The following is a 12,785-nucleotide window of genomic DNA, read 5'->3' as shown; positions in this document are numbered from 1 at the left end:
TGTACTTCTGGCTAACTGGATGAAGTTTTGTGCTAAGGCATTTTGTTCCATTACTTAATAATAAATCAGCCTCAGAAGGCAGAAGGTTTGCCGTAGGTGAGACTGGATGTTTATCTGAACACCTGAACCATTGTAAGTCTCTACACTTGTCTGTGTCTTCAGAACAGAGCCTTTTATTATAGCAGGTGTTTTCTGAGAGAGCCTTGTGGCCTGCCTGAGAGTAAGGATTTTCTTCTGGATGGGACACCATGCCCTCCAACACTGAGATGCAATCACTTAAAGCCCTACTTTAAGACAATGGACAATATTTGCATGACTGGCAGAGATGATGCTTCAGTGCCTTCCCTTCACCACCAGTAAAGGCTGTAACCACCTCCCTGTGTTGTCAGCAGGCTTTGGCCTAGAGCTAACAGCATGTGCAGATCATCCACGTTCTGGGAGTTCCCTATAAAGGGCTCAACTAGCTGAGTGGAGATACAGAGCACAAAGCATGTAAATGTGGTGGGAGTGGGACCCCAAAGAAAAAAATGCTGAACTAGCCACCAGAAATAATGGCTACCTATTGGGGAAAGAGTATTTAAACAAGCTGTCGTGATTCACAAAAAGACTCTTTTTCTGCAAGCTGGATATTATTGGCCCAAACAGGATCTCCAGCTAGGTGAGGCCTCCAAAATCATTGTATTTTGTGTCTTAAGACTAATTTCAATATTGGCCTTAAACTATTCTGTTACCAAGAAACCACTGAAAGACCCTTTGGGGAAAAAAAAAAAAAAAAGAACACAGAAACCCATTCATAATAGTAGAGGATGTATGTGCAATAACCATGCTATACTTGGCTACTTGACCAAAATCTGTGTTACTTAAGAGCCAGTTTCCCCTTCCCTAACTCTGCCACAGCATTAGTTAGATATAGCAATGAATTTCACTCATTTTTCTTAAACTTGTAGAAACAGTGAGGAGAACTGGCACGCTTTATCTCTGATTGAAAGAGTGCGTCTACCTTTTATTACTAGTAAACTGATGCCTATCTTGGCATTTATAATAGAGCCTGTAGTATCTGAGCATAGACTTCAATGCTTATTAGGCTATTCCAACTACCGGAGCATTTAGTAAAATATGACGTAGGTCCAGAGCTACTACTGGATGCAAAAATAGCTGACAGGACCAAGAAAGTATTTTTCTATCTGAATTTTCTGAAGTATAACCCTTCCTGTTCAACAAAGCCCTATCTGTTCTTATCCCTGCCTTTGTCATCTCAAGATTAGATCACTGCAATGTGCCATACATATGGTTACATCTTGAGACCATCTGGTGCACCAGCTGATTCACAGCATAGCTGCCTGCTTGGGAGGTAAGCATCATGCAGGGAGATGTTCCACCAGCAATATGGGGGCTGCCAGGGAGTTTCCAGCTAGAGGGGCACTCTCCATTGACCATATTTGAACAGTCAGAAAAGGTGCTAAATCTGGACCCTTAGTTAAGGCAAAGTGTTCTCTCTAATGGCCACTTGACCCTGGAATTGTCTACACTTTTGTGCTGGCATGAAACCTTTTGGGTACAGTGTAAGTTCCTTATTTTATCCCAAGACACCCATATGTTCAGTGGAAGCTGTCTCGGTAACTGTTCACTTAGAATCTATTAACTAGGAGATGTGCCAAATATCCTGCCTTTTTGTTTCCAAACTGAAGGGATCCAGAATTTTAAACACTGGGTTAGTTTGTTTTCAGATTCTATTATATGAGCTGATAGTGGACAAAAACATTTCAGTCACACGCTTGAATTAACGTGTATTTTAGTGTAGAGATACATTTTGCAAGGAGAAGGGAAAAATCAACAGCAGTCGGTCATCTAAACCAGCCTGAACAATCGAGAACAGCACGTCGTAACTCAAGCATAGCTACGTGTCTTGTATACATAGGATCTGCTATAATTACTATTCTGATTTTTTTTTTTTTTTTTGCCAGGACATTCCACATGCCATCATTAAGTCAAAGTCTCCCACTAAGCAGAAGGTACTGTCTTGTGCGCTGTTGCAAGTACACAGAATCTCTGTGAAGGCATGAACAGGATACTGGAGTCACAGGGCAGTGCTGGCTGTGAATCGCTCTTTTATCCTTCAGCTGAACTGCTCCAGTGTTGTGTCTTCATTAATAATTAATATTGAGGGGAAGCTGCACGCATTGTCTTCTGTGAAAGTGGAAGGCCTGTTTTTCAGATCCTCACAGCCTCCTTTGTTCTACGGCCCCTGGAAGGGGGGCTATGTCTTCTACACTTCCGAACAAAATCTCTGAGTTCGCTTTTGATACTGGGAGTCGTATTATATGTGAAATACAGCGACATCCAAGGTGAAGTAGAGGTTCCTGAAGATGAAGCAACAAAGGGACTAACAGGAATCGTGATCTTGAGCTGGAGTAAGGTTTTTTTGAATCGGGGTCTGGGAATCCAGATATCTGGCCTGTGTCACAGACTCGGGGGGCTTTTTAGCTAATGATGTTTATAAAGCACTTTGAAATCTGTGAACGGAATGAGCTACATCAGTTGAAAATACTGAAAGGTACCTGATCCTGAGGGACTCTTTCAAGTTTAGTCTGCAGTCCTGTCTAGAAAGAACTTGAGGGGAAAAGTTAGGCTTCAGGTCATGCCGTGGTAGAGATATTCCAGCAACACAAACACCATGTGCAAACATGAAGGAAGGTTTCAGAGTACAGAACACCACTGCCCTGCCCACGTATGGGAGAGCCATGCACCAATGAAGACCTTGCTGAGGCTACAGATTGAGCAATAGCATGTACCCATTTCTGGCCCCAAAGTTGAACATAGTGGCAGGGCACAAAAACAAGAAAGAAGAATCCCAGAAGGACCAAGGACCCAGTTCAGAAAAGTAGGCAGTGTAAGGGGTCTAAGGAGGGAACTAGCTGTGGGTAGAAAACTGAGTACATGGTAAGCTGGAAGAAAATGAGAAGGAAGCTGAATGACAAACTAGGGCCTGGATGGGAAAGCCAGGGACAGGAAGGAAAAGCCTGCAAGTCAAAGACACGAAGCAGTTGCCATAATGATATTGCTGTTACCAATAAACCATTGAAGAACAGAGACATAAACATCCTCCTTAGATCTCATATTCATAAGAGCATGAAAATAAAAAAGGTCATGAAAGTCATGGTCCTCTCCCTTCTCAAATGCCACAAGATGAAAGTATCTGTGCTTTATTTCTGTGTTGAGCCTGTGTTCTTTGCTTTGCTGCCACAACCTTGAAGTGGTTAAAAAGACCTCAAATGCCAACAGCTTATTTGGAACTGGGGGAGCGTGTACCTGAGGCTGCGGCAAGGCACGGACTCAGCAAATCTGAGACAAGGATTTTGGGACCAAGCAGTACATGTCCCAAATAAGAGGACTGATGCCCTTCTAACCCCAGAGCTAGAAGCAATGGCAAGACTCCATCCCTGCCCAGTTTGCTTAAAAGCCTGTTGGACTCAGCAATTGTATCCCCTTGCAGCAGCCTGGTGACCACAGTGCATTGTACTGGGCCATGTTGTAAAAAACATGTCTTCTGTTTAGCCTAGGACAGTACTGCAGAAAGTTTCTGCGGCAGCTGGAATACAAGCCTCTGGAGAAAGATCGTAAGTGAAAACCTGCCTCAGATATGTAGGCACAGTTTCGACCTGTTTTAGTGGGGGTTGTGACTAGATATCGTAAGGCAGGATTAGACCCCATGACATCTCAATTAAGTCACACTCACACGTGCTTGCCTTGTCCTTCTAGCTGTTTTTATTGGCAGATATTTATACCCCAGCTGCAACAGACAGAAAGCAGAAAACTAGGACACTGTCCTATTTTTTCATGCTGATAAAATAGTGCAATTTCAAAAGCATTTCTCCATCTTCCCTCGTGTTCAAGGTTTATGTTGCTCCATATAGTTTGAAGGTGAAACAGGTTTGATAGGAGCTTGTAGTGTCATTCCTTGTCTTCATTTTTTTTCACATAGTTTGGCTTTAGTTTAGTGTGACTGGCAGCAACTGATCAAACAAGACAGCCAAGGCAGGACTAGCCGGTGTTACACAATAAGCATGCACACACTTCTGGACCTCTGATTTAAGTGGGCAACACCTGCCGCATGCATGGTTATAAGTGGGATTGTGTATATGCACTAACTAGGTTTCCTAGGGCTTTCTGAGCCTGAAGTGGGCATGAAGATGGGTGAAATGTTTTATCTCCGTGCTTTGAAATCCCTGCAAACGCCAAGTTTTTGTTCTGTGTTTTCATTTTCTTTCATAAGCAATTATAATCCCCTTTTCCTCGCACTTGTTAGGCATTGTGCCATGAAGGGTTACATCTTAAGGTGTTTCAGGACAGGCTGGACATAGAAATATCTCTGTCACCACTTCTATCCAGTCCCAGAGGTATCTTTGAAGCCTCTGAGACAATGGCTACAACAAAGGCAGGGCTGTTTGTGTTTGTTTGTGGTGATTTCAAATGGTCCTCAGAGCTTATTCCAGTTGTCTACAATTGTACTTGGGTAATGTGTGTATTTTCTAGAATGCAGCTTCTGGTTGTCTCTGTCTACAAGTAGCATAACACTTCATCACTCTTCTTTCTGATTGCTATTCCTGCCATGACTACTTTTTTTTTCACATTATGCAATATCTTATTTCAATAAACTGCCTGCTTCTGATTTCTGTCCAATCTCTTCTGCAGCTCACCAAGAGCTCTTCATCACAGCTGGCCGAATGACTGATACTGCCCAACTTGCACGCTGTTATCATGAATCTGATCTAGGTCGGCAAGCTTGTGTTAGGGAGCTGATTGGCATAGCTTGCCATAGAAATCAGAATTTCCTATAATTCCTATAATGTTGCTCTAAAGAAAAATGTCCTCTCCTCGCCCCCCTTGTTAAGAGGAATCTGTGTAAAATAAAAAAGGCTTTCTGGAGCAGCACGTTGGTCTATATCAGGTGTTTTGCTGAACCATGAGTCATACAACGCCCTGGCAAGCTGGATGAGTGATCTTTGCCATTTTGGCAGTTTCCCATTCATGTCAGCATTAGAAAACAGCATGACATTTTCAACTGTGTCTAATTAAGTGCTGGGAGATCTTCCAGGATCATTACTAATTGAGAAGGATGCCACCCAGCTGTGACCCTTCTACTAGCTCAAGCTTGCTGATCCCCCACGGGGACTCAGCCTGCAGAGGAGATTCATTTTACAGGGAGATACCTCTTTGAGCCAGGAAAGGCCCTGTTGGTTTTGTTTTTGTTTTCAGGAGAATAGCAGCATTCAGTGATGAAACTTGGGCTTTTCCTGCTCCTGGGTACTCTACATTTGGAATCCAAGAAAAAGACTACTGTGACAATTTATCCATCCTGGTTTTAGGCCTGCTTGCTGCCCTGCACTTACGTTTCTAGTCACATAGTTTCATAGTAGCTAGGGTCAGGAGGGACCTGAACAGATCATCTAGCCTGACCCCCTGTCACAGGCGGGAATGAAAGCTGGGTTCACAAGACCCCGGACAGGTGGTCCTCTAACCTCTTTTTGAATTTACCCAAGGTAGGGGTGAGGACCACTTTCCTAGGAAGTTGGTTCCAGATTCTGGCCGCCCTAACTGTAAAATATTGCCTTGTGGTCTCTAACCTAAACCTATTCTCCATCAGCTTATTACCATTGTTCCTTGTCACCCCAGGCGGTGCTGGGGAGAATAGGGCGCTTCCTATTTGCTGATGATCTCCCCTGATGAGTATGTAGGCAGCCACCAGGTCCCCCTTCAGCTTCTTCTTGCTGAGGCTGAACAGGTTCAGGTCCCTCAGTCTCTCCTCATAGGGCCTGTCCTGCTGCCCTCTCACCAAGTGGGTGGCCCTCCTCTGAACTCTCTCCAGGCTGGCCACATCCCTCTTGAAGTGCAGTGCCCAGTGCTGGATGCAGTACTCCAACTGTGGCCTGACCAGTATCGCATACAGGGGGAGCATCACCTCTCTGGACTGGCTTGAGATGCATCTTTGGAAGCATGACAAGGTATGGCTGGCCTTGCTGGCTGCAATCTGGAGCCTGAGGAAGGGTGTGTGCGCCCAAAAGCTTGCAGAAAAAGATTTTTTTTTGCAGTTTTTTTAGTCAGTTTAATAAAAGGTATCATCTCTGAACCAACAGTTGCAGAGTTTTGCATTTCTTTTTGTCTTAGACTAAAACAGTTACCAAATACCTCCCTGACAGCTGCAGGCTTGCACTTTTCCCAGGGAGTCTGCTCTGTTCTACGGGAATACAGTTTTCCGTATTTAAAATATAAAACACAATTTCCATCACACCTGCTTAAAAACATTTTCAAATCTATACTCTCCTACTCTGCTTGTTCTTCAGGCAGATAGACTGAAGCAAGCTGGCAGCAGCAAAGGTGTGAACTTCCTCCATTCATCTGAATTGAGTGTTACCTTCCAAGCTTAGTTCTAGTCATTAAAAATGCTAACACTTTCCAGGTCCCTGAAACTTAATTGACAAACACAATGTGAACTTTGAAAACATTTCATTTTAAACCCTGAAGTTGGCCCTGGTGAGTCATGTCACGTGGTAAATTTATGGCTTCACAAATCGTTAACTATTTCAAGGGATTTCTTACTAGCAGTCCTCTCAATTCTGTCTGTACAACTCTAGTTTAGATCTCTACAAAAAATGTTCTGAATGCCCAGATGGTGCTCCAAATCTACAAGGGCTGTGCTGAGACCGTCAGCTATTTTGTGCTCACTGCAGATCGTTACATGAGACACTGCTCCCAGGCTTATTTCTGCTTGGGTCTCAGGGTGAGGGAGAAGACTTGACAGTATAGGGGATGCTTAAAGCAAGCTAGTCACTATGTTGCTACTTGGTTTTTTCTTTATGTGAGACTTGCAATGCAGACACCTTCATTAGAGGGCTCCTACCCCAGGTGTTCCTGAAGAGTGGGAAAGGCAGTGGAGAGTAATGCTGTGTCATGCAACAAAGCTCAAGTCTTAGTACAATCTTTGTACAAACCATGTTAATAGTTTTTTAATAGAAATAAATGAACAAATGCCCAGACTAATAAGCAGCTTCACCTCTGCCTCTTACCACTAGGTTAGTGCTATAAACAAGTGTGTGATCTCAAAGGGACCAGACTAAAAAAATCATTATCAGGCTGTTTGTAAGTAGATAAAACTTTAAAATGGAGCTTAAAGAGGATTTATGTGAAACAGGCCTTCATACAAAGGTGAGTTGCATCGACTTCTGCAGCCTCATAAATGCTCCCGCAGGCATTGTTTTAGAATATGGGCTCCTGACTGAAATAGCAAGAGGAATAAGAATTTGAGAGCAAATACTGAACTCCTATCTCATTGTCTTTATCTGCTAATTTCAGATGGAACAAATGTAGTGTTGTGTTATGACAGGTCAGTGTAACCTAATCAACCTGAAATAAAATGTCTCTAAACATATGTTAGAATGTCTTTGTGGAAATATTTAAATAACTAAGGGCTTTCCTTATAGAAATGTTTTTGATACAATTTGAAAACGTTTGTTCTTTACTAGGAACATGGAGAACTTTAAACGTATGAATCAGCTTGCTATCACTTAATTTTATGAACTTGAAAGTGATGGCCAAAGTCCTTATTTAAAAAAAAATAGTGATGGGCACTAATCACATGCATTTCAGTCATGTCTAAAACATACCACGCTATTCTAAAAAATTGCAGCAGTTTCAGAGTGCACAAAAAGAGCATCTGGAGAAATGATTCAGAGTTTTTAGATTGTTTCTTAAGGCCTTATCTTATGCATCTAAACTGTTTTTGGAGTGCTTTGCTGAACAGCAGGTGACTCATAAGTGTCTATTTTAAATGTAGGATCTAGCTAGCGTGTCACACACAAATCAGACAGAGTGTGAATCTAGCGGTGACAGAGAGAGGATGAGGATGATATGATCTGGAGGAGGAGAAACTGACAGCCTGGAAACTGGAATTTTTAGATGCATAAAGTGGAGGTAGGAAATCTTTCTGGTTTAGGCCTTACTCATCCTTCCTTGGAAAGGCCATTCAGACCTTAAATCCTGATTTTATTTATCCACATATAAATGTTAAGATTAGAAGGAGCCATTAGATCATGTAGTCTGACCTCCCAGATATCAGGTGATTAAATGTCACATGTCTGCTCCTAAAGGCATAACAAGACAGTCAGGCCAGGGGCAGTCCCATCTGGGGCAGTGGGATGTATGAGGGCATCAGTGACTTCCAGCTGCTGCCATGTCACTGGTGTGATTGTGCAGCTGTGACAAGAGCTGATATTTTTCTGCCTCTCCCTCCCAAAATCAGCACCTGGGGCAGCTGTCCCACCACCCTGCCCTAGTTATGTTATTGGTTATTCTTATTGGATTTAGATGCAACTTGTCTACTAGGAAAATAAACATGGAGCTTGGGAAGCACCGGAACAAAGTTCCTCTGCACCGTCATGGAAAAGTGCCTCACTTTTACTCTGAAAATGTTTCTAGCAATGACAGGGCATTTCATTTTCTATGGGCCTGGTTTCAAAAGAACTCAGTGTGTTTGGTGAGTTTCCAAATGCCAATGTATATTTTTATTTAATGCTCATTATTAAACTTGATACTCAATGGTAACATTCACATGCAAGGGGCCAGTGCCAAGGCTTACATCCAATTTGGGCCCCTAAGATTTGTCCAAAGTGAAGTCACTGGGGGCTTTATCATTGTAATGTAGGCCAAAGTGAATCTAAAGTCTTTAAACTGTGCAGGTAATATGCATTCCTTGCTAACAGAAGAACCACCAACACAGACTATATAGTCACTGGACTAAACAACATAGATTATAACATCCATGGTTTATTCTCCTGCTTCTCTGCCAATATCATATGCCCCATCACCTGCTTATAGTACCCTTCTGCTGTCTACAGTAGCCAGACAGGGCAATCCCTATGTGAAAGAATGAATGGACACCAATTTGACGTCAGTGCTAGAAATATACAAACCAACTTGAATGTGAAATTGTAGAATAAGAAATCAGCCAGGCTGAAGTGTGTTAAGAATTTATAGTTGAGAATATGCTTATCCCATTTCCTCAAGGGTGGGCAATTATTTGGGCTGGAGGACCACTTAATGAATTTTGGTGAGCTGATGAGGGAGAGGAAGGGTATGGGGGGAGCAGGGAGATGCCAGTTGATTCTATGTGGCTTGCTGGCCTCTGCCAAGAACCTGAGGAGGTAGTCTGTGTGCTGCACAGCCTGGCCTGTGCCTCTTTACTCTGTCATGGGGCCAGGCTGTGCAGCACACAGACTCCTCTACCCCTGCATCTACCCATCCCCACCCACCTGGCTTTCTATGGGCACTGTAGAGTCTTGGCACTGCAGCTACAAGCAGCTGGGCCCACATGGGACAGGGGATGATGCAGTGCACTGAGTAGTCATCCTGCCTACCTGCCTGCTCACTTTGATGAGCTGCTGCAACTGTGCTGTACCAGAGAAGTCATGGAGAAGGGAGGGAGGAGTCTAATTGGTCCAGTCTCACTTGAAGCAGAGTGGACTGGCCCTCAGACTCTATATCAGATAGGGTCCTATGGTATTATGTATTGTGGAAATATATGTATGTCCACACCCAAAGAAATAATAATAGGTAGGTGAATGAGACAAGCAGACTACAGAGGAAAAAGGAAGACTAGAGAACAATATAGCAGATGTGTTTAACTTACAGAAAGTGAAAATTGCTAATGCCTCTCACCCCTCTGTCCAAATGTTCCTGTCACTCCAGCCTGCAATGTGCTGCAAAAGAGCTGTGGGCTGCACAACAGTAGTTCAGGGAGCCCTTTCAGACTGCCATCATAGATGTGATCACTAAGACATGTTTCCAGGTTCTGAGGAGGTTCTGCTGAAAAATCAGAAGCTCATTGAAGTCTCAGGAATGACTCCGGGTAAATACAAAACAGCTGTTAATTGTACCAGCTGAGGAAGGTGTGTATGTGAACAGGCTCTCTACCAGGGGTGGGCAAAATGGCCAATCCAGTCAGTAGCTGTACTCCATTTCTCAGCAGCTCCTGCCTGCGTGGCTGGGGCCAGTTTCCATGGAGACCCCAGCCACACCTGCACTGTGAAAGCTCAAGGCTGGGGTTGCCATGGAGACCAGGCTCAGCCACACTGGCAGGGCACACCGTAGAGCAGGACAGAGGGCTGCTCCAGAGCTGCTGGGATCTGGCAAGGGGGGAAGCAAGCTGCAGATCTAGGGAAGACCTGTGATCTGTAGCCTGCATGCTGCAGGCAGGGCTATGCAGGTAGGGGATCATAGCTCTGCCCCTGCTCCAGACCAGGCTGTCACCGCTGCAAAGAGCTAGGGCACAGCCAAAATCTGTAGCCTGTGCACCCCTGCCCAGAGTGTGCAGGCTGCAGATCACAGCTCTACCATGGTTCTGAAGCAAGCTGCCCCATCAAAGCAAGCTGTCCCCATCACAGGATCCCAGTGGCTCTGGAGCAGCTCCCTGCCCTGCCCTGCCATGCACCCTGACAATGCAGCTGAGGCTGATCTCCATGCTAACCCCAACCTTGATCTTTCACAGAGCAAGTGCGGCTGGGATCTCCCTGAAGGCTGGCCCCAGTCTATATGCAGAGGTGGCTGGGAAATGGAGCCCACTGCTGACCAGATCTGACCCATGGGCTGGACTTTGCCTGTCTCTGCTCTATACTGAGTCAAAATTATTATTAAGGGTGATGTGTGTGACTTGGAGATAAAATGTATGGTGTTGGCTGCAGATGCAAACCAGGCCCTATCTACTCTCTCAGAAAAACTTAGGGCATCTTCAAAGACCTACTGCTCCTAGAAAAAATAACTCCAAGATCTTTCTCTGAAGGTTGGCAAATATATTCAGGGTTGGGTTCAGATGGAGAGAACCAGGTGACGGATCACTAGCTGGTCAATGACCTCCCCATGGACAGATCTAGAACTTTGAAAAGGGGGATCCAGTTGGTGAGGTTCATCATTACATATAAAACAACATGTATTTTTCTCTAGTTAAAAATAAACTAGAAGCTTTACTAATATGGAAGACCTTAGGACTGTATTATTCAATTTAAGACTGAAGCAAAAACAAATATAAGTTCCCTAGGATGAGTGAAAAACAAGCTGCAGGACTGTGAAACAGGAGCTTCATTAATAGGTTAAGGTATCAGACAGCAGAATTGCAGTGCAAAAGATAACTTGATTGGTGGAACTTCAAGACAGTTAAAAAAGAGATGGTCCCTAACACCTCTGGAATAAAGAAAATCAGGTAGATTATAATAAACCACAAAATCAGTTGATTCTGTGATGGGCTACCTGGCAGTGACTTAGCCCAGGTGTTTAGAAAGGGGAAAAGATGATTGGAGGATTTGGGATTCCCTTTCCGCACCAATCAGGCCCCAGAGACTCACCCCCCCTACCCTGTGTCCCCTGATTGGCCCCTTGGGTCATCTGGAGGGGGATAAAAGGGGCAGCGTGGGTTGACTCAGGAGAGACCAGTGAGGGACAACAAGGAATGAGCTTCACAGAGCTGGCAAGAGCTAAGCCAGCGGGGCAGGAGAAGTGCCCCAGAAGAGCCTGAAAGAGCAGGACCCTGCAGGCAGCAGTGGGACTCTCAGCAGCGCAGCGTGCGGCTGGCAGGAGATGCTCCCCACTGGGCTCCAGGATCCCCTACAAGAGGCTGCAGCCAGCAGGAGAGGCTCCCCTGCTGCAGCCAGGTTCTGAGCAGCAACCTGAGGGGTTCCCAGCTCTGCTTCCAGCTCCTTCAATCAGAGGCCAGGCAGCTCGATGTAAGGCCAGGGCTCCGGGAAGGTCAAGACCCCTAGCAGACTGGAGCAGTGCCACCAGTGGTGGCTGTGTGGCAGTGTTCCTGCCTACCACGTAGGAGACCGTTTGTTTTGGTCGGAGAAAGGCACCAGCATGCTGTGCTTCCAGGCCAGTCACAGTGCAGCCTGCATTCCTCTGAGTTATGAATTCAAAATCCAGAATCAGGGCAGTTATTGATTTTTTTCTTGCAAAATCAGAACAGAATGATTTAAATTTTGCATAAAACAAGCCTGGTTGACTTTGTTCTCTCTCTTTCTCTCTCTCTCGCTCCCCTCCCCACCACTTTTCTCCCTTTGTTTTTTCTATATATTGTGTCCTTATTTTGATTCTGCCAGCCTAGTCCTAGATACAAGTCCTTACTCAGTGTGAGCATCTATACATGGCTGTATGGTGCCATTGTTACTGTGCCATCATTTGGTACTTCCTTTTGGAAGTACTAAAAGATTGTGCGTAAAAACCTGTACTGTACTGTGCCAGCCATACACAGTTATTTTTGGCCACTATATTGCCATAGCAATATACTATAATGAGGGAGCACATTGCTACAGCGATATAGCAGTGGCATCACAGTTTTTGCCAATGGAGGCTATGGCACCATACTATATCACTATAGCATTGCAGTGTCTTGTGTGGAGATGCCCAGTATTTCACCTTTATTTTTTACCCTTTGTTGTTACTGGAACTACTTTCCCACATGAGATGTGGTATTAAATATATGTCAGTTGTGGGGCTGGAACAACCAATATTTCTATACTGAATCAAATAAAAACCCTAGAACAGAAGCTCACTGAGCTTTGGAAGGGATTTGGAACTGGATCCAAATATGGCTGTTAAGTAGGGCCTTGCTACACATTGCACTTTGAATTGCTCAAATGTTGATTGGTGTTAGTGGTAGTTCAAGTGTGAAGCAGTTGCACCTTAAGGCTAGAAACGTTCTCTGACTTTCCCCCACCTGCACAGCTGTGACTTGCCACTAGAGG

At 44.5% G+C, this 12,785-nt stretch overlaps 1 long non-coding RNA gene across 1 annotated transcript; it reads left to right on the top strand.

Annotated features, from left to right (window-relative positions):
• The first annotated feature begins 407 nt into the window (after window positions 1-407).
• Window positions 408-4,380, top strand: LOC109308213. Its single transcript, XR_002100546.1, has 3 exons — window positions 408-492; window positions 1,261-1,351; window positions 1,965-4,380. It is a non-coding gene; the product is annotated as an uncharacterized LOC109308213 (long non-coding RNA).
• The last annotated feature ends 8,405 nt before the right edge of the window (window positions 4,381-12,785 follow it).

Source organism: Crocodylus porosus, unplaced genomic scaffold (assembly GCF_001723895.1).
Source record: "Crocodylus porosus isolate Cpor-Errol unplaced genomic scaffold, CroPor_comp1, whole genome shotgun sequence".
In the NCBI taxonomy this organism is placed as follows: Eukaryota; Metazoa; Chordata; order Crocodylia; family Crocodylidae; genus Crocodylus; species Crocodylus porosus.
Note: the sequence above shows the minus strand (reverse complement) of the source record. Positions and strands in the feature narration are given on the sequence as shown.